Raw genomic sequence first — 25,220 nt, 5'->3', positions numbered from 1 at the left:
CTCCAGTTTCTGGGACAGCTTAATAGGAGCGCAGTAAATGAGTGAAGGTTTGAATAAAGGAACAAATGAAGACATGAATGCATATAATTGTTTAAACTACCTGTTGGCTTCCTAAGCAACTCTGATATGTATACATGTGTATATGTATGTATATATATACATGTATATAATACATTATGTTGCCTGGGCCAATGACTTAATTAGAGGGCTCAGCACAAAGTGTAAATGTGAAGTCCTTTCTTCATAATGTGGGGGGAAAATTCCATAAAATCGCTAAAATGGAAAGCTTTTTCCTTTCTTCTGAAGTCTCTTAAATTGTCATGGTGTTTTTATTTCCTAAATGTCATTCTAAGTAAAGAAACAATTTAAGTTAAATTGTTATCCTAAATATTACCATAATTTTATATTGTGCAGTGTCAGCTTTAAAGGCAAATGTGAAAACACTAACTCACGCAGAATCATTGAAATTACACAATTTCAGTTTTGTAACTTGTACGTGCATATGTTTTTTGATGCTGTCAGCACAAAGGATATTCTGCATAAAAATAACTCAACTGTTCTATTTCTGCTTTTAATATACATACTCTCCCATGCTCTCTATTTGTGGCTTACCCATGAGCAAGGAAGGACAGAGAAGAAAAGGAAATATGGGTTACCCTACCTTTCCTTTCCCTTCTGTAACAACAACTTTCATTGCATGTTTGTCTTGTATCTGCTTTAAGTCTCTCTGAACTCCACACACTGTGAATCCAATGGAAGTCTGCATGGATGGGACATGAGGTAGGCTTTAAGCAAATGGGATGGTGAGGAATAGTGCCCACACTTACTGCTCGCAGCTTCTCTGCTTATGTGCACTCTCTACTGTCCCATCAAACTCCACTTACAAACGCAAGTTCTCAGATAAAAAGAGTAAGAACTGAAGGTGCACAAGAGGGCATTAATCCAAACACAGGGCATTTCTGAGGGCAAAGCCTCGTGCAACCTGCACAGGTCATATGCCTATGAAGCTAGCCCTGTCTGGTGACCCTGTTCCCCTTTAGAAAACAACTCAACCATCAAAATTGGCCTGGAATTGTCACTAGCATCAGAAGACAAGTGACTTAAGTTTTGTTGTATCTGGATAGTTGATTAGTTTGCATCAAAAAACAATGTTATCTTTTAGACTGTGGACAGGAAAGCTAATAGAAAGAAAGAAAGTGAAGTCGCTCAGTCGTGTCTAACTCTTTGCCACCCCATGGACTGTAGCCTACCAGGCTCCTTTGCCCATGGGATTTTCCAGGCAAGAGTACTGGAGTGGTTGCCATTTCCTCCTCCAGGGGATCTTCCCAACCCACGGATCGAACCCAGGTCTCCCACATTGCAGGCAGATGCTTTTACCGTCTGAGCCACCAGGGAAACCAAAGCTAACAGGGTGATTGACCAAAATTACATGAATTTTATTTAAACTTATATAGACACTGTTTGTGGGAATATAGTCAGACAAAAGCCTCTATTACAGAGATGCTACATATCTGAAGTAAAAAAATGGTTTTCAAGCCATGAGATGGCCCTCCACTAGTGGATCTTAAAATCAAATTACTGGATTTTAAAGACAATTTTTTAAAATAATGAAATAGACTAGGCAAGAGTAGAAAAGATTAAACAGCTGCAAATATATAGATAACTTTATAAAAATTTTATTTCATATATACATATAATATATACTCTATATATATATACATATACATGTATATAAATGAAAGTAATAGATTGCAAAATAAGATATTTCTTACTGTGGGTCATCATTAAAAAAGCCGTTGTCCTAAAATCTGTGTCCTCCAATGAAGTCTATAGTTTCTAAACTATCCAAACATCTTTCCATATTATAAAAAATTTAATTTCAAAAGAGGAAAAGCAAGTGCATAAAAGAAATCTGAAATTTACTTTCTACAAAATGTTGTCTTTTCAAGCTTAGATTTTTGTAAATGATTATGTTCTCAAGGATTTGTAGACAATGTACCTAGCCATTCTAACCCTTGCAATATCTATCAGAGACTAGGCGTTCAGAAGTAAAGAAAGAAAAAAACATACTTATTCACTTTAATTATGTGATTTAATCCTCAGAGTCATCTCTAAAGTGAACACTACCACCCTGTTTTATAGGTGGGGAAGGTGAAACTCTGAGCATTTAAGGAATTTTCCCAGTCACATATCATATTAGTGGCAAAATGAGACTTGGAACCTAGGCTGTCTATGTCAAAGTCCAGCATTTAAGTCTCCTGAGGTGCTATAATCTTATAAAAATGTTGAAAAATTAAAATTAAAAAGGGAAATAATGTAACTGATGCACAAAAATCAAGGCTTGATTGTGTTACAGTCTAGTGAAATATAATTTAATTTTGGACTCTATTTTCCCACTGAACCATACCGTAACTAATAGGTAATATTCTTTTGTGAATCAGAGTCTCAGCATTTGCATTTTCTTGTGGTTACATTATAAGAAATAATGTGCAATGTTTTGATTTCCTTGTACCCACAATCTAAGCTATTCAAAAACAACAAAATTCCACAAAGAAGGAGGAAAAAATAAATTTTAGAGAATTTTGGAAAGAACAGTATCAACTTTTTATAGCAATCATAAGAAAATCATCTACATTCGTATCAAATATCAGGTTTCCAGCTCAGGAAAAGAAAACTGCAGTACCTGCCATTTTAAATTACTCCTTGTCATGTTTTTATTTCTCCTCTTCCCCTGGGATGTTAATGTCTTGAAGAAATATGTGTGCACTCTGAAAATATTTCCTGAAGTCAGTGGATTCCATATGTTCCTAAGGAAACAAATTATTCACTCCATGGGTCATTCCTGGTGACATTCAGGTCTTCTAATCAGTACATTTAGGCCCTATGTACTTCGTATTGTCAGAGCTCTCTAATGTAGACCTACATAGAACTTAAGAAATATTCTTGACTCAAATACTACCTTAACCTAAAAGAACACACATGAAACACACACATACACTCTCTTTCATACATACTTATACACACAAGCACACATACAAAGCTGCACAAATACGTATTGTCTATAGTTTGACAATAATGGATATTGGAGTTTTTGGATAATGGTTTTTGAAAATGAAAACAACTATTGGGACTTCCCTGGTGGTCCAGGGACTAAGACTTTGCACTCCCAATGCAGGGGGCCTGGGTTCGACCCCTGGTCAGGGAACTGGATCCCATATGCTACAACTAAAGATCCCACATGCTGTAACCAAGACCAAGTGCAGCCAAATGAATCAATAAAATATTTTTAAAAACAGCTATTCATATTTTGAACTAAAATAAATGATAATGCCAAATGCAAAGTCAGAAATATACAAGAAAATATACTCAATGTCTACAGTTCATAAATAAAATTGATCATAGAGAAGAAGACAAAAATAATGAATTATAACAGACGAATTTTGTTTGATTTGTGGGACTTTTCATTTTTTTGTTTTGTTTTGTTTTTCACAAAATGAAGAGCAAGAATTGGAGTGTGACTTTTGCTTTCCTTTGGATAACAAGAGGTGCTATTCTTGAAATACTTTCTTCATTTGGTTTCAGGGCACTGGTATCTTTCTGGTCTCAAAAATCTATAATGACTACTCTTTTCTGACTCTAATGTTAGGACTGCCCCAGAGTATTTTATTGGTCTTCTTCTTTGTCATCCTTAGAAAGTTCAATACTATCTCAGGCTTCAATTGTCATCAGTATGCCAAGAACTCCCAAATATATATCTTATTCATTCATTGTGCATATATTTGTTGATTGCTTATATATCCCAGAAAGTTGTATTATTTAGTTGGAACAAAATAGTCATTGCCATCTTGCAACTTAACATCAAGTACTGAAGACATTTATTTAATATGCAAATACCCACAAAATGTAATCAAAGAACCATACATAATACCAGAAAGGAAAAAACAAAACAAAACAGGACAAAAAGTAAGAGAATAACAGGAGGAGAAAGGTCATGAGGTAGTCACAATTAAGTTGAGATCTAAAGGATAAGAAAATCTAGTCTAGCAAAGAGCTAGGAGGAAACTGTTCAAGGGTTTCTGGCATGGAATCCCTTATATCCTGATTTCTCTCTGAGCTGTGAACACACTCCAAAATTTGCCCAATAGACAAACACTGGCATATGTAACTTCCTTGATTTTAAGATGTATATAAATGAACGCTCTAATTTCCAAGCAACTTCAGTTGTTTCTCCTCCCAGCTATTTCTGTCTTGGTTAATGGCACAACCATTCACCCAAGCTGAACACCTCACAAGAGTCTCACAAGAATATTTCTTGTACCTCATGTTTTACATAAATCATTCATCAAGTTCTATAAATTTCACTCCACACAGAAGGTGGTTGACAAGTATTTTTTTTTGTAAATACATGAATGAATCAGTAAACCAGTGACTAAAAATCTTTGGGCTTCTGCCTACTGATGAGAAATTTTTAAGTGCCACCACTTAAACTACCTTAATCACCAAGTACCTGCTTCTTCTTCATTTAGAATGTATACTCTGTCTTTCAAAGGAACTTTCAAACTACTTTTTGTTGAACATATCACATTACTGCAAAATTGGGGAGAGAAACTAGTTCCCATTTTTCCACTGATCTCACTCAGTCTAAAATCAGTTCTTGATAAAGAGGATTTGATAGAGGCCACATCTTTATATTAGGAAGTATTGTTCTTGGGGAAGAGCATCAAAAAAGGGGGGAATAACGCTCATCTTTTGGGGCTTCCCAGGTAGCTCAGATGGTAAAGTGTCTGCCTGCAATGCAGGAGACCCTGGTTCAATCCCTGGGTTGGGAAGATTCCCTGGAGGAGGAAATGGCAACCCGCTCCAGTACTCTTGCCTGGAAACTTCCATGGACTGAGGAACCTGGTAGGCTACAGTCCATGGGGTGGCAAAGAGTCAGACACGACTGAGTGACTTCACTTTCACTTTCTTTTCCTCATCTTTTACAATTTATACAGACAGCTCACATATTTATATTTCTGCCCATGCCTCTTCTCTGAATTACTCATCCATAGACATATATGCAACTGCCTACTTGCAATTTCTACTTAGATGTCCAAAAAACTTCCTGAGCATATATATCTGAAACGAGCCCAATATTCCTCCTCAAACTCTGCTTCTCCAACAGTCTTCATTATCTGTGTTTATAACAACTCCATCCTTCCAGTTGCTCAAGACAAAAACTTTCTTGACCCACCATTCTTAACCCTTCTCTTTTCTTATATCCCACAGTCAATCTTTCTGAAAATCTTTTTGGCTGTACCTTGTAAGTAGATCCAGAATCTGAGCAGTTATCACCACCCCCACCCCTACAGCTGCCCTAAATCAACATTATCTCTCTTTGATTATTGCAAAATCTTCCCAAAGGGTTTCTCTTTTTACACTTGCTTCCCTACAGTACTTTCTCAAAACAGCAATCAGAATAATATTTTTCGCTCAACACTCTTGAATGGTGCCATCTTACCTGGAAAAAAAGAGAAACAGCAGGGGTGGAGATTTTTCCTTTGTCTTCATTTGTGTCTGTCTTCATTATTCTTGATTTGGCTGAAACATTTTAATCTGTTGATCAACTTCTTCCTGAAACAAACTCCCTTGTTTTTTAAAAGACTGCATCATCTCCTTTCTATTCCTTTCCTTCATCATGGTACTTTCTTGATCTCCTTTGGAAGGATCATGATTTGAAGAAAGAGAGGGGGGAGAAGGGGAAGAAAGAGGCAAGGAAAAACTTCTGAATCAGAAACCCACTTTCAAATAAGCCTCTACTTCTTTCAAATAAGACTTCTCTTCTTCTACAAGGCCTTATACCAGTTATTACCTTGTTTTTAACTTTCTTCATCTGTATAGTTAAACTGAAAATATGGAGCTAATAAGATTCTTGTGAGCATTAAATAGATAATGTAACTGATTATCTATATCCCCTATAACATGACCAGTTTGAATGTCACAATGTCCTGCATTCTGGTTTAACTCAGTCACCACTGGCAGACCAGTCTCCCTCTATATCAACTTAGACTTATCTCCCTCCCAGTTTGGATCTTTACATCCTTAAATCTAACTCAAGGTTCCACATCTTGTCAACACTCTCCACTCTAGCACTGTGCCCCTTGGAATCCATGGTTTGTCATCATCAGTGAACCCAATTCTCAACCTCTTCTATACCAATCCTCTTTATCATCAGATTCAGTCTACCTTGCAAATTCCTCCACATTCCTTGCATTTTCTTTCACCCACAGGAATGAGGTAGATATTCCCTCTGCCTTTTATTGCCACTTCCAACTTCCAGAAAAGCTTCCAGCTACTTCCAAGTACATGCTATCTGACTCTGATATGTGATTAACCTTCCTTGTTTCAGATGCCTATCATCATCCAGGTTGCTTCCTCTCCTTCATCTTTCTCTTTACCACCAGCTCTGTATTAATATTCTGGGAATTTCAATGCCTGTCTAATATGTGGTGACTTTGTTCATTGACATCCCACTCATCCTATGCTGTTCTTCTACCACAGCCTTAAACCAAGCTAAACTATGTAATGTTTCCCAAATATGCCCTGTGTTTGCCAGTCAAGAAATAATTGCTTAAGCTCTTTGTGTCTGTAATGGAGCACTATCCTTTTCTTTTTCTATCTAGAAATTTTCTACTCATCATTCATTGCCTACCCTTAATGACATCTTCCTCATGCAGCTTTTCTTAATCATTTGGTTGTGAATTCTCTTTTCTTAAAATCTTGTGTCATTTTTATTAAAGTTAGTTTTTAATTATACTCTTTTGTATTCTTGCTTTATCTTCCTATGTCTTATACAGATATTTGCTTTATAGTAAGTCCTTAGATGAGGCTTCCCGGGCAGCACTAGTGATAAAGAAGCTGCCTGTCAATGCAGGAGACATAAGAGATGTAGGTTTGATCCCTGGGTTCGGGAAGATTCCCTGAAGGAGGGCATGGCAATCTACTCCAGTAGTCTTGCCTGGAGAATCCCATGGACAGAGGAGCCTGGTGGGCTACAGTCCATAAAGTCACAAAGAGTCAGACTGAAGCAACTTAGCATGCACTCTTGCAAGCCCTTAGATAGCAGGAATTAGTTCTTACCCATGATGGCATTACTTGATACACCTAATTGAAACATTTTCCTAAGTATATGTTCAAGAACCCTTGTTTAGTTGGAGAATTACAGTTTCTTCATGATAGTTAATAACTTAAATGTTTTTTTATCTCAATAAGCTGCTGGTTTCCATAAAGAAGATAGTCAGGAAAAAGCTAGAGCAGCATCTTTTTCAGATTCTGGTTGCCTACAACAGTGCTTTTATATTAAAATAATTTTTGGTGAATAAATGAATTGTTCTATCTTCATAGGTCATGTTTTCCCATTCACAATAAGCAAGACAGACCAGTGCAAGAGGCAAACTATATGCAAAAGTCTTGCAAGAAAAACAATAAACCTGAGTGAAAGTAGTGGCGATTCTCTAAAATTATGATTCAAAACTTGATCAGTTATAAGAATCATCTTCACTTCTGTGTCTCTTTTTCTGTTTTGCATATAGGGTTGTCGTTACCATCTTTCTAAATTCCATATATATGTGTTAGTATGCTGTAATGTTCTTTATCTTTCTGGCTTACTTCACTCTGTATAATGGGCTCCAGTTCCATCCATCTCATTAGAACTGGTTCAAATGAATTCTTTTTAACGGCTGAGTAATATTCCATGAACTCCGTGGGAGAAGGTGAGGGTGGGATGTTTTGAAAGAACAGCATGTATATTATCTAGGGTGAAACAGATCACCAGCCCAGGTGGGATGCATGAAACAAGTGCTCGGGCCTGGTGCACTGGGAAGACCCAGAGGAATCGGGTGGAGAGGGAGGTGGGAGAGGGGATCGGAATGGGGAATATGTGTAAATCTATGGCTGATTCATATCAATGTATGACAAAACCCACTGGAAAAAAAAAAAAGTAAATAAAGGGAAAAAAAATGGAAAAAAAAAAAAAAAGAATCATCTTCAGAATATGTAAATGTCTACAAAAATGTAAATGTCTAAGCCCCAAACATACTAATTAAAATCTTAGCAAGTGAAACCACTGTTCAAATAACTTGCAATCTGGGGCTGAGACAATTTTGGAAACATCTCTTGTAGGAGACATGACTGATAGCTGGTTCCATTTCTTACTAGTAGGTATAATCTCTGCACTCCATTCAAAGTATTTATATATAACATATTTTTTAAAAATCTGAATATTTGCAATCTGTACATTGAATAAACATTTACGAAATATAATTGAGGACTCTCCAGGCCAGAATACTGGAGTGGGTAGCCTTTCCCTCCTCCAGCGGATCTTCCAGACCAAGGAATTGAACCAGGGTCTCCTGCATTGCCAGAGGATTCTTTACCAACTGAACTATGAGAGAAGCCCAATTATTTGTAACATACTTTTAAAAATCTGAGTGTTAGTAATCTGTGCACTGAATAAACATTTAGGAAATATAATTGAGGAAGAATAATTAAATTTGCAGTTAAGTGATAATTATGAGTAATTCAAAAATGAAAAATTTAATGCGGTTCTGCTTCATTTAAAATAGATTTGGATAATATTTAAAATGCTGAATGTCCCTGGTGGTTCAGAATCTGCCTACCAATGAAGGGGCACAGCTTTGATTCCTGGTCTGGGAAGATCCTACTTGCCATGGAGCAACCAAGCCCATACACCACAGCTATTGAACCTGCGCTCTAGATCCCAGGAGCTGCAACTCCTGAGCCGGTGTGCCACACTCCTGAAACCCGAGCACCCTAGAGCCTATGCTCCACAAAAAGAGACATCCATGCACCTCAACTAGAGAGTAGCCCCCACTCGCTACAACTAGAGAAAGCCAAGCACAGCAACCAAGATCCAGTGCAGCCAAAAATAAATAAATATTTTTAAAAATGCAAATTTGGTATATTTCAAAAAAAAATTCCAAATATTTCCCAAAAATTTCCAAAAAAAAGATTTCCAACCTAGTGTTTCTCTGGAGATTTGCTGAATACAAAAAGACTAGGAAATGTTAGTTAGTATGTATTTTATATTGTCTTTTCTTGGCTTGTCACGTATAATTGTGTCATATGAACAAGTCCAAGCCAAGCAGAGATAATTTAGCAATGTAAAATAACATGACAGCTAAGGAAGATTATGTCCAGTTACGTAAGACAGCCAATTGGAATTTCTGTTTGTCATTCGTGGAACTAATCACAGTGGAATAACACTAACTTTTAGCTAATAACTAGCTAATCCACATCTCCTCTATTTTCAGAGAAAACTGAGCACCACACCTCGTTCTCAGAAAAGATTTAATAACCAAGAACTGAAGTGAGGTTGAAATGTCAAGTTGTATTTCTCATATTAAAATTAAAAGCGGTTGGCAAGGAGCAAAAACACTGGACATTGTTGACTCAACTGATCTAAGTCCTTGTGCGAATTCTACCCCTGAATTGCTGCAGGGAAAATGAAAGCTGTTTCAAATACTGCCGATATATTTCTATTTAAATAGCAATTAATAATGATAATAAAGACAAAAGTAAAACTCTGTTTCATATGTGATAGACATTGGAAACTCTGACCTACAAAGATAGAACAGAAGTCATTCATTCAACAAAAATAATTTGAGCATTAAATGATTGCAGTAGCCACTCAGGAGACAAAAAAAAGATGACCCTCCAGCCCTTTGGATTCATGGTCTAACAGAGAAGAGATAAGCAATGAATATTTTATTAAACATCTATTGTGCAGTCATCTAACATGGGATGAGTTCTTGGTAGGCTTTTTTAGCCATAAAAAACTTGGAAGGAAGAGAGCAATTTAGCTAGGTTTGAATATTAAATGAAAAGAAATGAGGCATCAGAAAGTATTATAAAAAATGTTCTGAAGTAAATATTTGCAATCACAAGACTTTGAGTTCATTGAGAGTCATGTGATTCTTAAAAGCCACTCAGCCTTTCTAAAACAAGTTTCTCATGTTAGAAGTGAGGAAAATAATATCTACCTATCTCTCATGATTATTGGAAGGATTAATAATACCTGCAGAAGTGCTTTGAAAGATGCAAAGAGCCACAAATATGCTTTGGATACTTTTAGCTGGGGGACGGATGTGACTGGAAGACCCAAATTCCCTGGGAGTCAAATGTTTGGAAGATGGAAATTAACAGTAAGAAACCCAACTTGGTTGAAGTAAAGACTTTTGGGAAGTAATGTAAAGTCAAGTCAGATAGGCAGAATTAGGGTCAAATGATTTTGCTTGCAATCTTGAAAAGCTGTCTGGAGTTGTTTTAGTAAGCAATGTTAAAGCACTCTAAGGTCTTGAAGTTGAGGGGAAAGGGGGCAAGTCCAACCTGAATTATTTTCTGACAAAGCTATGCAGATGGCTCAAAAGAGGGAAAACATATCAAATAGTGAAAAACTGCCTCATTTTAGAAATGATTTCCTAGTGATCTGTGCTAGAATATTGTCTCTGATAATGGAAAAGAAGAGCTGTGTGATGACAGAATCAACTTGGCAGAGTAGCTGACATGTTGTGAAAGCGGGATATTCCAACAGGATACCCAAGATTCCACACTGTTGTTGGGTCATGAATACAAATGGAATATAATAAAATCACTTTAAATGTTCAAGGGAGTAGAGAAGCAGAGAGGCAGAGGACTGCCAAAATGACAAAGTTTGTTTTAATCACATTGATATACTGTTAAAAATGAATGCAAAATTTGAGTATAATAGGAATACAGAAATCATGAGTATAGAATTGATAATGGAAATGCTAAGAAATTTGATTCATATATATGAGGGAGAAGAGCATAGGATATTCATATGTATAAGGGAGCTGGTAAAAATGAGAATTCTTAAGAACTAACAAGAAACAAGAGACAGCAAGTAAAGGTTACAACTCGTTTAGTTATCTTAGCCATTTTAAAATTTTAATATTAAAATTATTAAAATATTAATAATTAATACAACCTTTAGTGGTATTAGGACAACAAATTGTAATGCTATTGAGTGTATTTGTAGACAAAGTGAAAACAGGAAATTAAAGAAAGACGTTCCCAAGAGGGACTGTAAGATGAGACCAATTTTTTCATTTTGTTTAAGATATAAACACTTCCTATTCCTCTCTCTCTTTCCTACTAAGTAATTTTTATTTTTTCATAATGGTACCTCAAAGTATGAGGGGGCATTTGAAGAAGGAAAAAAAAAACAGGCATGTCCCACACTTTAGCAGAGTGGGACAAATCTCCAATAAGCTTGGGGAGCATTGCTGATTGTGGAGGTCAGAAGACCTGAGGAACTCGGTGAGGTGGAACTCTGAACTCTTTTATAGAGGATCAGGCAGTTAAGCAGGAAAGGAACTAATTTTTATAGAATGCTTATTAGATAGCCAGAATCATTCTAGCTGTTTTCCATATTCTTGGGCTTCCCTTGTGGCTCAACTGGTAAAGAATCTGCCTGCAGTGCAGGAGACCTGGGTTAGATCCCTGGGTTGGGAACATCCCCTGGAGAAGGGAAAGGCAACCCACCACAGTATTCTGGCCTGGAGAATTCCATGGACTGTATAGTCCATGGGGTCGCAAAGAGTTGGACATGACTGAGTGACCTTCACTTTCACTTTCAGTGAGCCAGAGAGTGCTATTCTCATTCACAGAATAGCCTCACAGAAGTCAATTTTACAAAAACCAAATATCGAGTAAGTAGCAAGCATAGGGATTTAAATGTGATTAAGTCTGACTCCAAAGCTTGTTATCACTCTCTCTATTCCACTTTCTCTTTATCCGTAAGATGAAATGACTGGACTAGATATTCTCTAAGACCCCTTCCAATTCTAACATTCTCTGCATCTCCATCATGTAACCACTTCACTGGACAACTCACTTTATTTTTTCCTTGCTGGCAAAGCAAGCTTTTATTTATTTATTTTTTTCAAAGCAAGGTTTTAAAATGAGTTCTTTGACTGGTACTATGAGGGCGTGAGGGCTTCCCAGGTGGCTCTAGTGATAAAGAACTCACCTCCAATGCAGGAAACATAAGAGACATGGGTTTGATACCTGCGTCAGGAAGGTCCCCTGGAAGAGGACACAGCAACTCACTCCAGTATTCTTGCCTGGAGAATTCCACGGACAGAGCAGCTTGACAGGCTACAGTCCATAGGGCACCAGAGTCAGACAGAACTAAAGAGACAGCACGCATGCCTGAGTGCCTGATCTTCCTTAACTTGCATTTCTTTCATTTACAAATGCATCCTTCATTTAGTATATGAAAGTGAAAGAAAGTGTTAGTCGCTCAGTCATTTCCGACTCTTTGCGACCCCATAGACTGTAGCCTGCCAGTTTCCTCTATCCATGGAATTCTCCAGGCAAGAATATTGGATTGGACTGCCATTCCCTTCTCCAGGGGATCTTCCTGACTCAAGGACTGAACCCGGGTCTTCTGCATTGCAGACATTCTTTACCACCCAAGTCACCAGGGAAGCCCTATTTACTATATATGTCATATTTAATTTTGTAAAAATTCCCTATCTGAATCTTTGCCTGTTCTTTGAAAAGTACTAGCAGGTTAGACATTAAATGAAAAATGATTCAGATGGTAACGAGTATATGTTGGGAAATTCAGGTGATATTTTCTCTTTTATTTACTCCATTGGTGTAGAATACTCAAAGTGTGCTTTACGAGTTCTGCATTCTGCAGGAAAATTTCTAAAACATCTACAGAAATGTGGAGCTTGAATAAGGCCCAAGAACATAAACATAAGGCCCAGAAACATAAAAGCAATAGAGTATTCAGTAAACACATGGGCTTTGGAATGACACAGCTGAGACTAAATCTTGGCTGCTAACAGCAATGGTTTCTTGGACTCAGTCTTGGTCTGATTCTCAGATAATTATCTATAAAATGAGGATAATTTTAGTATCTACCTGATAGAGTAGTTGAGATGATTACATAATTTAATATATGTAAAGCCATAGTGCCTGACCCAGGATAACTGCTCAGTTAAAAGTTTTTGTTATTCCTATTATCACCTTCATTATCAACAACCCTGTCAATAGCAGCAGCAGCAGCCTTGTTATTCAGGGCTAGTCAGAGGCAAAGCTCAAACCTAGGCCTCATGAGGCCTATCTCATTATTCTTCCACTTGAGTTTCAAGGTACTCTGCAGAATTCTAAGTTAATAATATTGCACAAAACTGCTTAAAAAATGCCTTCTTTTTGGATACCTCTCTCAACACTGGCAATTTTGTTTCAGTAAACATCACCATATATGTACTTTCCCCAACCCTGCCCTGACCATGGTCAATTAGGATGAATGTCCCAATAAAAAGCAATAGCAAAATAAATCTTCATCACAAATGCAAATAGCAATATTAGAGAGCTGAGACAATGAAATGCATAACCAGTGAGTGACAACTTGAAGTTGACATTTTTCATCAGTCTGGCTGTCTGTGGCACAACTGTTGTCTAATTGTCCCACATTCTTCAGATGGTAGAATCTTTGCATAGAGCTATTTTGTTTTCAGAAAAGTTTTCAACTCATATCTTCCCATTTGAATCTCATTATTCCATTTTACAAGTGAGGATAGTGAAGCTGAGAAGTGACTTGCTGTATATCACCATATGTGAAATAGATGACCTGTCCAAGTTCGATGCATGCAACAGGGCACTCAAAGCCTGTGCATTGGAACAACCCTGAGGGATGGGATGGGGAAGGAGGTGGGAGGGAGGTTCAGGATGGGGGACACATGTACACCCATGTGATTCATGTCAATGTATGGCAAAAATCACTACAACGTTGTAAAGTAATTAGCCTCCAATTAAAATAAATAAATTTTTTTTTTAAAGTGACTTGTTCTAGGTGATCCAGTTGGTAAGCAGCTGAGCCTTCACTGAAACCCTGAAATTCTGACCACAAGTGCATATATGCCCTTCAATTAGACAGTACTCTCCCTTTAGCTTGATTTCTTACATAGACAATTATTTACCAGACCATCAAAACGAGAGGCTTCCCCAGTGGCTCAGTGATAAAGAATCTGCAAGCAACGCAGGAGCCACAGGAGACACGGGTGTGATCCCTGTGTTGGGAAGACTCCCTGGAGAAGGAAACGGTAACCCACTCCAGTATTCTTGCCTGGAGAATCCCATGGACAGAGAAGCCTGGCAGGCTATAGTCCGTGGGGATGTCAAAGAGTTGAACATAACTGAAGCAACTTAGCATGCACACAGAATGGGATTTCTATGTTCAGACCAGGTCTCAAGTACTGAGTTGCCAAGCACATTCTTAGAGTAGCAGAAAGATACTAGCATCCTACAAAATAAGTTAGTCTTAAACAGAAAGAAATATTAGTATGGTTTTCTGAGGGGTTCATCGTAGCTGTACTCCCTCCAGACAGAACTAGATACCTGTGAAGATAAAGCTATGAATCTTTCTTTAAAGCCTGGAAACAAACATAGTAACCTTTCCAATGAAAAAAAAAGAAAAAAAAAACTTCACAGAGCAAGCAAGCAATGGCCATCTTTCTAAGTTGTTATCAAGACTTCTGTGCAACATCTGATTCTGGACTCTGTCACTGCCCAAAGCCAAGAAATAAAGAGACAGTGGGAGTCAAGTCCTTTGTAGAAATTAGTGGAGCTGCTGGGGGCTTTGTTCCCTTCCTTCTGCCAAATGGGATGGGACTCTGGCAGCAAAACTTTATAAATCACGAAAACAGTTCTAAGGGCCAAGAAATTACTTCATAAGGGAGAGGGAAGGCGATAGAGAAGGAGGTGCTGGATCCCTGGAGCAATCAACTTTCGTGCTGGGATATGAAGTTTGATTATCTTTATCTGATTTTTGTTACTTCAAACACTCTTGGTCACCAAATACCTCGCATTTTTAGGATCTCTGACTCACTTTTTAACCTGGTGACCCGTCTCTATATCCTGGGTATGTGTTCAATTTTTCCCAACCCATTCAGTTGGCAATGCCTCCACAATCCTTGAGGGCATTATCTTGACTTTTGTTAACTGACATTGGCTTTCATTTTTTATTCTTTGATTCCAATTCATTTTTCAATATGAAGCTAAAACAATCACAGCAGGTTATCATGGGGAAAATGCTGAATTTAATGTAGGGAGACTTGAATTGAGGTCCTGGTTTTGTCATTAACTGTATGACTGTGTTAAGCTTAATTGTATCAAGCTATCTTTAACCCTCAGGAGTTCAGTTTTCTCCTTCATTCAGGGGGGAAAAAATGTTTCTTTCTAATTTCTAAGGCATTAGTATATTCTATAATTCTACAAATTTCTGAGTTCCAAATAATCCATAGAAATTTCTATGTAGCCAAACACTGAGGCAGTATTTCTAAGTAAGACACACTCTCCTCCCACTCCAATAGATTAGAAGAATTTATAGGCTACAGCACATATAGCTAAGGCCACATTTTATTCCAAAATATTTCTGCCCAGGTAAATTAAATAAGCAGATATAAGAGCAGTTAAGATTTTATGTATTTGTTCATATCTTGTTTTAATGTGTAACTTTAAAATATATATAATATGGAAATATTAACATTGAAAAATTAAAATAAGGAAAATTCAAGTTGAATAGAAGATCAAGACCATAATGGTAGACATAAAACAGTGTGTGTGGATTGACAAGGTCTTTAATTGTTATTAACACTGATCTTCATGTCAATCCTCACTGTATGTTTTCCCCTTACTTAAAGATCACAAACTTTTTTATGGGGCAACGAAGTTAACGTTTATTATTTCTGAAGTCAAACATTTTTAAATATTTGTGGTCTTTCCTTATAAAATATCTATCTCATTCTGAAAAAAACTCTGTCCATATTTCACAGGTCCCAGATCATATCTGAAGCACTCAGGACTGGACAATTTTATATGTCTTAAGAAAATAATGTGTGCTCTATGCTTTTTACAGCATATATATCTGATCCATAATTAAATAGGTTTTAAATCCAAGGTCTGGATCTTTATTGAAATGGTTTTCAAGATATACCTCCCAGTTATATATTACTATTTGATTCTTTCAACCCCACTATCAACCCAGAAGATACACACCAAGTAAAAGCTTGATGACCATCTGGTGGGGATCTTACCAAGGGTGTTCATGCTTAGGGCAGAGTCTGGCTTCTTTTCATAACAGCTGGTGAAAACTGGGTGTGGACTTCAAGCCTGTGGACCAGTTCTCAGGAATGAGATAGAATCTTGGAGTCCTGGCTAGAAGAGGTCTGTTTTGCAGAGTACTGGACAGCAGATACAAACCAAGGAGAAAACACTAGTTTTATTGCAAGGATTATCAGTCACTATTGGAAGAATTGTATTAAACAGAAGATCCAAGAAACAAATGTAAGGACATAGACAGGAAATAAGGCAAAATTCAGGCGCTAAAGAGATCATGAGCAAGTCAGAAATCAGAGTGGATGCTGGCATATAGTGAAATGTTTATGATAAATGCTATCTTGTCCACAAACAAATGAAGCAAGGCTGCCAGGACCTTTTTTGGGAGGGAGAGTGGTACAGGGGATGTTGAATGGTAAATAGATTAGTCAGCTTAAAACAGCATTATCTTGGATATATAGGTCCACCTCCCCCAACCCCCCACAGTTACCCAGTAGAGAAGACAAAAGTGTCAAACACTCTTCAAACATTCTGGACCCTCCACAGCCACCTTAGCACCATTGCCCTGGCAAACTAAATGTAACAGGCCTCTCAGGTCACTCAATAGTTTAAGTGCAAGATATCTAGAGGATAAGCATGTTTTTGTCCAATTTTGTTTTAGGAGAGAGTTCTCCATGAGCCCATTCCATTCTTCCACATCTTCGGAGCAGAGGCACTTTCTATCTTTCTTACAGACTATCTTTTCAAGGATATTTCTATAACAAAGAGCCTTTGGAAAATAAAGACAGGTTACACACCAGAGCAAAGGGCAGGTCTGTCTATTGTCCCGTATAATAAAAAGTCTGTCCCTTTTCAGAGTAAAGAGCAAGAATGGTTACTGTCCATTATAAAAGATTCGGGTTTCCTAATCTCAGGACCTTTCTCCTTTAATACAACTCACTGCATGGACAGGTATTACCTAATCTTTTGTACTGTCCAATAAGAATGGGGTGTGGGGAAACAGTACAAGAAAATGCTTGATACTCTGGCTTTGGTATTGTTGATAATAAGGCCCTTTGTCTCAGAAGCAGGAATCCTGTGTCATCTGCCAGCATCTATGAAAGTATGGCAGGTTAGCTTAATTTGCAAGGAGTATAAAATCTCAAACAGAATAAAGATTAAAATAACTTGCTTATAAAAGAACTATCTCTGTTAACTGCCTCCAGGTGAAAAGTGATTCTTTACCATAAGCTCTGAAGAGTTTGAAAGCTTAAACTAACCACTGTATGTACTTTATGTGATAGTTATCTATTATATTTTATATACCAAAAATACTGGCTTTATATAACTTTACTTCAAGAGGCCTATGTATAACTACTGAAAAGAAACCCATTTATACCTAGAGAAACATTGAGTACATTCTCTCTAACATACTAAATGAAATTTCCTCTTAATTGATAAAACTTGGATTTAGAAAGGGGCTTCCCTGGTGGTTCAGATGGTAAAGAATCTGCCTGCAATGCAGGAGACCTGGATTCAATCCCTGGGTTGGGAAGATCCCCTGGAGAAGAGAATGGCAACCTACTCCAGTATTCTTGCTTAGAGAATTCCATGGAAAGAAGAGCCCAAATCCTATAACTTTTCCCCCTTGAGTTTCACCTCAGTTATTCTTGCTCTCTACTCCAATTTGCACTGAATCTTTATTTATGCCTTTAATATATTCAGTACATTTGCAAGGCTCAAATGGTAATCATTTATAATTACACCAACATGTTGTTTTCCAGTTATCACATCTACAACATTTATTGGTCCAGGTCAGTCCTGTAAGCCTTTCACTAAAAACTGGAGGAAAAGTGAACTATATCTACATGGTACTCTTTTTTTTTTTTTTTTTTTTTCTTTCTTTCTTTTAACATGGTACTCTTTACATGGAATTTTTTAACTCATTTTTTAAATGTTATTGGCGTTACGGCTAGATTGGGTCAGTCATCCTGGAATATTGTGGGAGAAAGATGCAGTGCAACCAGACAGAATGAAGGATCATACTATATAAATACAAAGGAAGAAACAAAATGTAGAGAATTACATTGAATTTTAGTCAAAGAGGTCATTAAATTCAAAAGGGGTCCAGGAAGGGAGGAGATAGAAGGAGCAGAGGTGAAGGGACAGGTTGTGACCTGGGGCAAACATTCTAGTCCATCCCAAGCTTAGATTATTCTGTTTTATCACTTCCTTATCCCAGACAATTCCATCCATACAAATGTACCACCCTATTCACTTCAGCAAAGCTTGCCAACACTCAGTAAGTTTCAGTTTAAACACATCACACAGATGTTTACATTCAGCAGAGAAATTTGAGAATTTTCATCAGGATATACAAAAATTGAGTCTGGAAGTCTGTGGTCTAACAAGTCCTCCTACTTAAAGGCATTATGGCTAAAAAGGCTGTTGATGAGGGGACAGAAGGACTGAGAGGTTTTACAGACAATGGGAAATATCACACTCATCCCAACTAATCTGTGTTATGAATCAAGTCATCTTTCTGGCCACATCAAATTATCCAAGACCAGATTTCTGTGTTTCCTCGATTTAGTGTCATAAAAAAAAAAGAGGAGTTGTTTATTTCAAACACTACACAATGGAATTCATGGTTTTGGTTTTTTCAGGAATGCATGCTAGGACCCTAAGTAAGCAGGTCTCTTATTTCTATCAATGGAAGTTTTCCCCTAGAATACATGTTCTAAATTGTCATTTCCCTTTTAGTTTCTCATTTTTCACTTTCTGCTCTTTATGCAATAAAAGTCATTGATGACCTACTATATTTAAAGCATTTCACTCAGCACAGAGTACCCAGTGATGAATAAAACAAAACCTCTGCCCTTAAGGAACTTAAAGTAGACAGTTATCTTTGGAAACAGACCATCATAGAAACAAACACATACTGCCATGCCAACAAAAATATTTAGGTTGTGAGTTGGTTTAACTTGCCACATTTATTAAGTGATTTCACCTATCAGAATAAAATACTTTATATTACATATATTTACATGTATATAAAATTGTTGCTATACTTTTATAAAGTTGGAAGTGATGCAAAATCACAAGCAGCCAGGCTCATTCTTGCCATGCATTTCTATTAAATAGTAAGGTAGTAGAAATGTAAAAACTAGCTTGAATTAAAATACAGTAACCATAATGATGTGTGGTTTATCTACAACCGCTACAATCCCGTCTCCAGTCAGGCACCCAGCACTTGGTCACTCTTTTTCACCTGTATAAAGGAACAGCTAAGTCATTCTTATCTTATTGTGAATTCATTGCCATCATGAGGTTTGCTTTTCTTTTTTTTTTTTAGTAAATCCAAAGAAAGTAATCTAAGGAAAGTTTCAGATAGCATGGTCAGGACAGAGATAATACAGGCATTGAAGACCCATCCTACAGCCATCAGTCAGCATCACACAGTCATCTGATAAACTCACTGTTTGGGTTTAGCCTTTCAGCAGCCACCTCTGCTTTTGCACACAAGATAATCATTACATTGACATCTATGGGCTTCCTAGGTGGCTCAGTGCTAAAAAAAATCCTCTTGCCAAGGCAGGAAATGCAGGTTCAATCCCTGGATCAGAAAGATCCCCTGGAGGAAGAAATGGCAACCCACTCTAGTATTCTGGCCTGGAGAATCCCATGGACAGAGGAGCCTGGTGGGCTGCTATCCATAGGGTCACAAAGAGTTGGGCACAGAGGAGAGACTCACCACACACACACACAGAGGCTATACAGAAACTGCAGCTAAGAAATCTGTATCAGATCTATTAGGAAACAAGGACAAAAATTTAACAATCATTTTCTCCAATGTCCTTCTATCCTAACACCCTCTGCATCAGAGAGTAAAGCCACCTCATGTTCAGTCATATATGGTCTGCACTTAGTATCTGGAGCAGCAACCCTAGAGGAGAAGAGAATAAGCAAATAAAATCTAAATGCAAGCATCTGCACTATTGATACTATGTACAAAATAGGCAACTGATGACAACCTACTGTATAGTTCAGGGAACCCTACTCAATGCTCTGTGGTGACTTAAATGGGAAGGAAATCCAAAAAAGAGGGGATATATACATATAGCTGATCCACTTCGCTGTACAGTAGAAATTTAACAAAGGCTTCCCTGGTGGCTCAGTGGTTAAGAATCCACCTGCAACGCACAGCCCTCATCTCTGTAATCCTCTTATGAATGTTCAAGTTTTGTCATTTGGGGTTAAAACTGAATGTATCCTACTAACTCTTCTTTCTTCCTCAACCTCACTTCCCATCAATGCTCCTGCCATGGTGATATCAGCACAATGTTTCTAAAACACACATAGGTAATTCAGTATGAAACAGCTAGAAGTCTGATAAATCTTCTCACCATTCACCACCTAAAAGAAGTGAAAAGTTGACATACACTGGGAATTAAGACTGACAGTGAACTGACGCCAGACTTTAGGAAGCATTGGGGAAGAATCTTAAAAGGAAAGTTGATGGCACTGCCCACCACAAGGAGAGTAAAGAATACTTATTTATCGAGTACCTCAGTTCAGTTCAGTTCAGTCGCTCAGACATGTCTGACTCTTTGTGACCTCGTGGACTGCAGCACACCAGACCTCCCTGTCCATCACCAACTGCCAGAGCTTGCTCAAACTCATGTCCATCAAGTCGGTGATGCCATCTGACCATCTCATCCTCTGTTGTTCCCTTTTCCTCCTGCCTTTCCCAGCATCAGGGTTTTTTCAAATGAGTCACTTCTTCACATCCAGGGGCCAAAGTATTGGAGTTTCAGCTTCAGCATTCTTACAGTGAATATTCTGGACTGATTTCCTTTAGGATTGATTGGTTGGATCTCCTTGCAGTCCAAGGGACTCTCAAGAGTCTTCTCCAACACCACAGTTCAAAAGCATCAATTCTTTGGCACTCAGCTTTCTTTATGGTCCAACTCTCACATCCATACACAACTACTGGAAAAAAAAATATAGCTTTGACTAGACAGACCTTTGTCAGCAAAGTAATGTCTCTGCTTTTTAATATGCTGTCTAGGTTGGTCATAGCTTTTCTTCCAAGGAGCAAGTGTCTGTTAATCTCAAGGCTGCAGTCACCATCTGCAGTGATTTTGGAGCCCAAAAAAGTAAAGTCTTTCACTGTTTCCATTGTTTCCCAATCTATTTGCCATGAAGTGATAGGATTGAATGCCATGATCTTCATTTTTTGAATGTTGAGTTTTAAACCAACTTTTTCACTCTCCTCTTTCACTTTGATCAAGAAGCTCTTCAGTTCCTCTTCACTTTCTGCCATAAAGGTGGTGTCATCTGCATGCCTGAGGTTATTGATATTTCTCCCAGCAATCTTGATCCCAGCTTGTGCTTCATCCATCCTGGCATTTCACATAGGGCTTCCCTGGTAGCTCAGATGGTAAAGTATCTGCCTACAATGCGGGAGACCTGGGTTCGATCCCTGGGTCGGAAGATCCCCTGGAGAAGGAAACAGCAACCCACTCCAGTATCCATGCCTGGAAAATCCCATGGACCAAGGAGCCTGGTCAGCTACAGTCCATGGGGTGGCAAAGAGTCGGACACGACTGAGCAACTTCACTTCTACTCTATATATAAGTTAAATAAGCAGGCTGACAATATACAGCCTAGACGTACTCATTTCCCAATTTGGAACCAGTCTGTTTTTCCATGTCCAGTGCTAACTGTTGGTTCTTGACCTGCATACAGATTTCTCATGCTTTCTCATACAGGTTTCTTATATTGAGTAGTAGCTGCTGCTGCTAAGTTGCTTCAGTCGTGTCCTACTCTGCAACCCCATAGACGGCAGCCCACCAGGCTCCCCCGTCCCTGGGATTCTCCAGGCAAGAACACTGGAATGGGTTGCCATTTCCTTTTCCAATATTGAGTAACTACCACATGTCAAATCATCTAGTGGGTCTTTAGACAGGAATTCAATTCATCACAATCCACTGGATTTGAAGTGTATCAACCAGAAGGAAGACCTAAATATCCCTGGTGGTGTGTGCTGAGTTGCTTCAGTCCTGTCCGACTCTTTGCAACACCCTGGACTGTAGACCACCAGGCTCCTCTGTCCATGCCATTCTCCACGCAAGGATACTGAAGTGGGTTGCCATGCCCTCCTCCAGGGGATCTTTCTGACCCAGGGATCAAAACTCTTATGTCTCTTGGAAGGCAGGTTCTTTACCACTAGCCCCACCTGGGAAGCCCATCCCTGGTGGTGTGTGAGTGTTAGTCGCTCGGTTGTGTCTGACCCTCTGTGACCCCATGGACTGTAGCCCGCCAGGCTCCTTTGTCCATGGGATTCTCCAGGCAAGAATACTGGAGTGAGTTGCCATTTTCTTCTCCAAAAAAGCTGATGAAAGTATGTAAAATCAAGATGATAACCGTACTTAGCAGCACAGTCACAATAAAGCATCACTGAGATCTGATTGATCCCTGGTGGTAGGTGCAGGTTTTTGAAGCAGGCAAGGGGCTTCTTTCCACTTCTACTTCCCAAACCACCAGAGACCTCCCTTTCTACATCTTGGTCTAATCCCGCAAACTCTAGAAAATCTGGGTAGGGATAGAATGTGAACACAGTAGTAATGACATATTTATTTCTAGAAAAGATAATTCTTACAAATAAGATATTGCTACATTTTAGACATAGGTACAGAGCATATTAAAAAGCAGAGACATTACTTTGTCAACAAAGGTCCATCTAGTCAAGGCTGTGGTTTTTCCAGTGGTCACGTATGGATGTGAGAGTTGGACTATAAAGAAAGCTGAGCACAGAAGAATTGATGCTGTTGAACTGTGGTGTTGGAGAAGACTCTTGAGAGTCCCTTGGACTCCAAGGAGATCCAACCAGTCCATCCTGAAGGAGATCAGTCCTGGGTATTCATTGGAAGGACTGATGTTGAAGCTGAAACTCCAATACTTTGGCCGCCTCATGCGAGGAGTTGACTCATTGGAAGAGACCCTGATGCTGGGAGGGATTGGGGGCAGGAGGAGAAGGAGATGACAGAGGATGAGATGGCTGGATGGCATCACCGACTCGATGGACACAAGTTTGAGTAAACTCCAGGAGTTGGTGATGGACGGGGAGGCCTGGCTGCTGTGGTCCATGGGGTCGCAAAGAGTTGGACATGACTGAGCGACTGAACTGAGCTGAACTGAACTGAACAGACAAGATTTGTGGAATATATTGAAGATTGTAGTTTTTAATGTCCTTATGTGTTCAAAATGACATATAGCAGGCAGTGGAATATAAAGACAGATCAAATTTTTTACAGTGACACTAGATAAACAGTTGCAGTTAGTGAAAATTGAGAAAGAATTCCCTGTACTAACCAGCCATTAAGGCCAGGAGTCTGAGAAGTAGACTTAACCATCATTAAAGTAAATAGACTCTGAAGCCCAAGGGCAATGCACACAGCCAGTGTGTTAGCAAATACAAAGAGTAAATAAATAGAAAAATAAAACAAAAATAAAGCAAGCAAGCTGGACTTCTGGAGAAAAATAAAAAGCAGTGGCAACCTGGGAGAAGTTACATCAAGTTTAAGGCCCAGTGAAAGAAAGAGAACTTTGAAAAAAATGTATTTAAGATGTACATATTTGGTACTTTAAGACCCAAGGACTTAGAACAAATGGAGGAGAAAGCCATAAGGGAGAGATGGAAAACCAGCAGAATATGAAAAACAAGGAAATAGGTAAGAAGAAATCACTTTCTTAAGCTAAAATGTAATAACAGAATTTAAATTCACACTGGAAGACATAAATTAATATATTAGCACTGTGAGAAATCAAATCAGTGATGTAATATACATACCTGAAACAGTCTTCCAAAATACTTTGAAAAAAGAAAAGACTAAATGGTGGTATATAGACAAAGTAACAAATATCTAAACATGCAGAGCAACTTTCAAAGCACTCTACACGCATTCCACTTTCTCATTTCTCTCAATAATCCATTTCATATTTATAGATTTAGCAATTGAGGGGAACAATGACTAGCTCAAGTGCACGAAGCAAATAGGGAAAGACTTACAATGAGGCCACTGGACATCAAAGTCTGCTGTTTATTAGTTGGTATGCCATAATTTCCAAGGGAAAAAAGTCACATAAAAAAGAGAATTTAACTGATAAAGGATTTGAAAAGTTACATGTGGATTTATTACCCATAAAGATAAACCTAGAGAAGAAATTTACATGATGACTATAAAGAAAAGGAATAGCTGATGTAAATTTTTTTCTGTAACAATAATTGGCAAAAAGATCTAAGGGAAAACTTCTTGTCCCAATAATTTAATATTCAGACAAGTTAGTATTCATCTGTGAAGGCAACTGAAGACATTCAAATGTTCAGAAACATACCTTCCTTGTAACACTTATCAAAAACTATATTGACATGTTTAACAAATGTTTACATCATACAATTGTGGCAAAAGTAAATTATAAAATAACAGGTATTATATGTCATTTTTAAATATATATATATCATTATAGACATATTCACTGAAAATATCTTAAAAGTTATATAGCAAAATATTAACATACATGAAAGTGTTTTTTAGCCTCATGTGAATTTCCATATTTGTAGTTTGTAATTGCTTATGTCATAAAATAATAATAAAAGTTGAAGTTTAAAAAGATTTCTGAAAGCTAAAAGAAAAATCAAAACTTCATAAGTAATCATATTATTTAGAAAGATTCTAAGTGCTGAACTCTGGTTAAGGATAGGCAGGAAGTTAGCTGAGAGCAACAAGAGTTGGCCCCTTCAGCTAACTATCCAAGAGCTATCTAATCCCACCAAGCAATTTGCAAGCCCCACCCTTAACACACCCTTACCAGTACTCCAAAAATAGTCAGAGGAGGCAGAAAAACCACCCCCACTAGCTTCACTGGCAGGACTTCCCCTACTCTAGCACATGCACAAACCTCACATTATTCTGCACTAAAGTAACCTTTGGTGGCCATTGGACTCATTAACTGCTCATAATTATTCCATGAATACATACATCTAATTATAACAGACTGAATTATGGGAAGGACATCCACAGTAG

At 38.0% G+C, this 25,220-nt stretch overlaps 1 non-coding gene across 1 annotated transcript; it reads left to right on the top strand.

Moving 5' to 3' along the window:
- The first annotated feature begins 4,757 nt into the window (after positions 1-4,757).
- On the top strand, positions 4,758-4,829 carry TRNAC-GCA. Its single transcript has one exon. It is a non-coding gene; the product is annotated as a tRNA-Cys (tRNA).
- Positions 4,830-25,220: the final 20,391 nt, after the last annotated feature.

The sequence above is a fragment of the Cervus canadensis genome, chromosome 20, assembly GCF_019320065.1.
Source record: "Cervus canadensis isolate Bull #8, Minnesota chromosome 20, ASM1932006v1, whole genome shotgun sequence".
NCBI lineage: Eukaryota > Metazoa > Chordata > Mammalia > Artiodactyla > Cervidae > Cervus > Cervus canadensis.
This window is presented reverse-complemented; position numbering and strand designations above follow the sequence as displayed.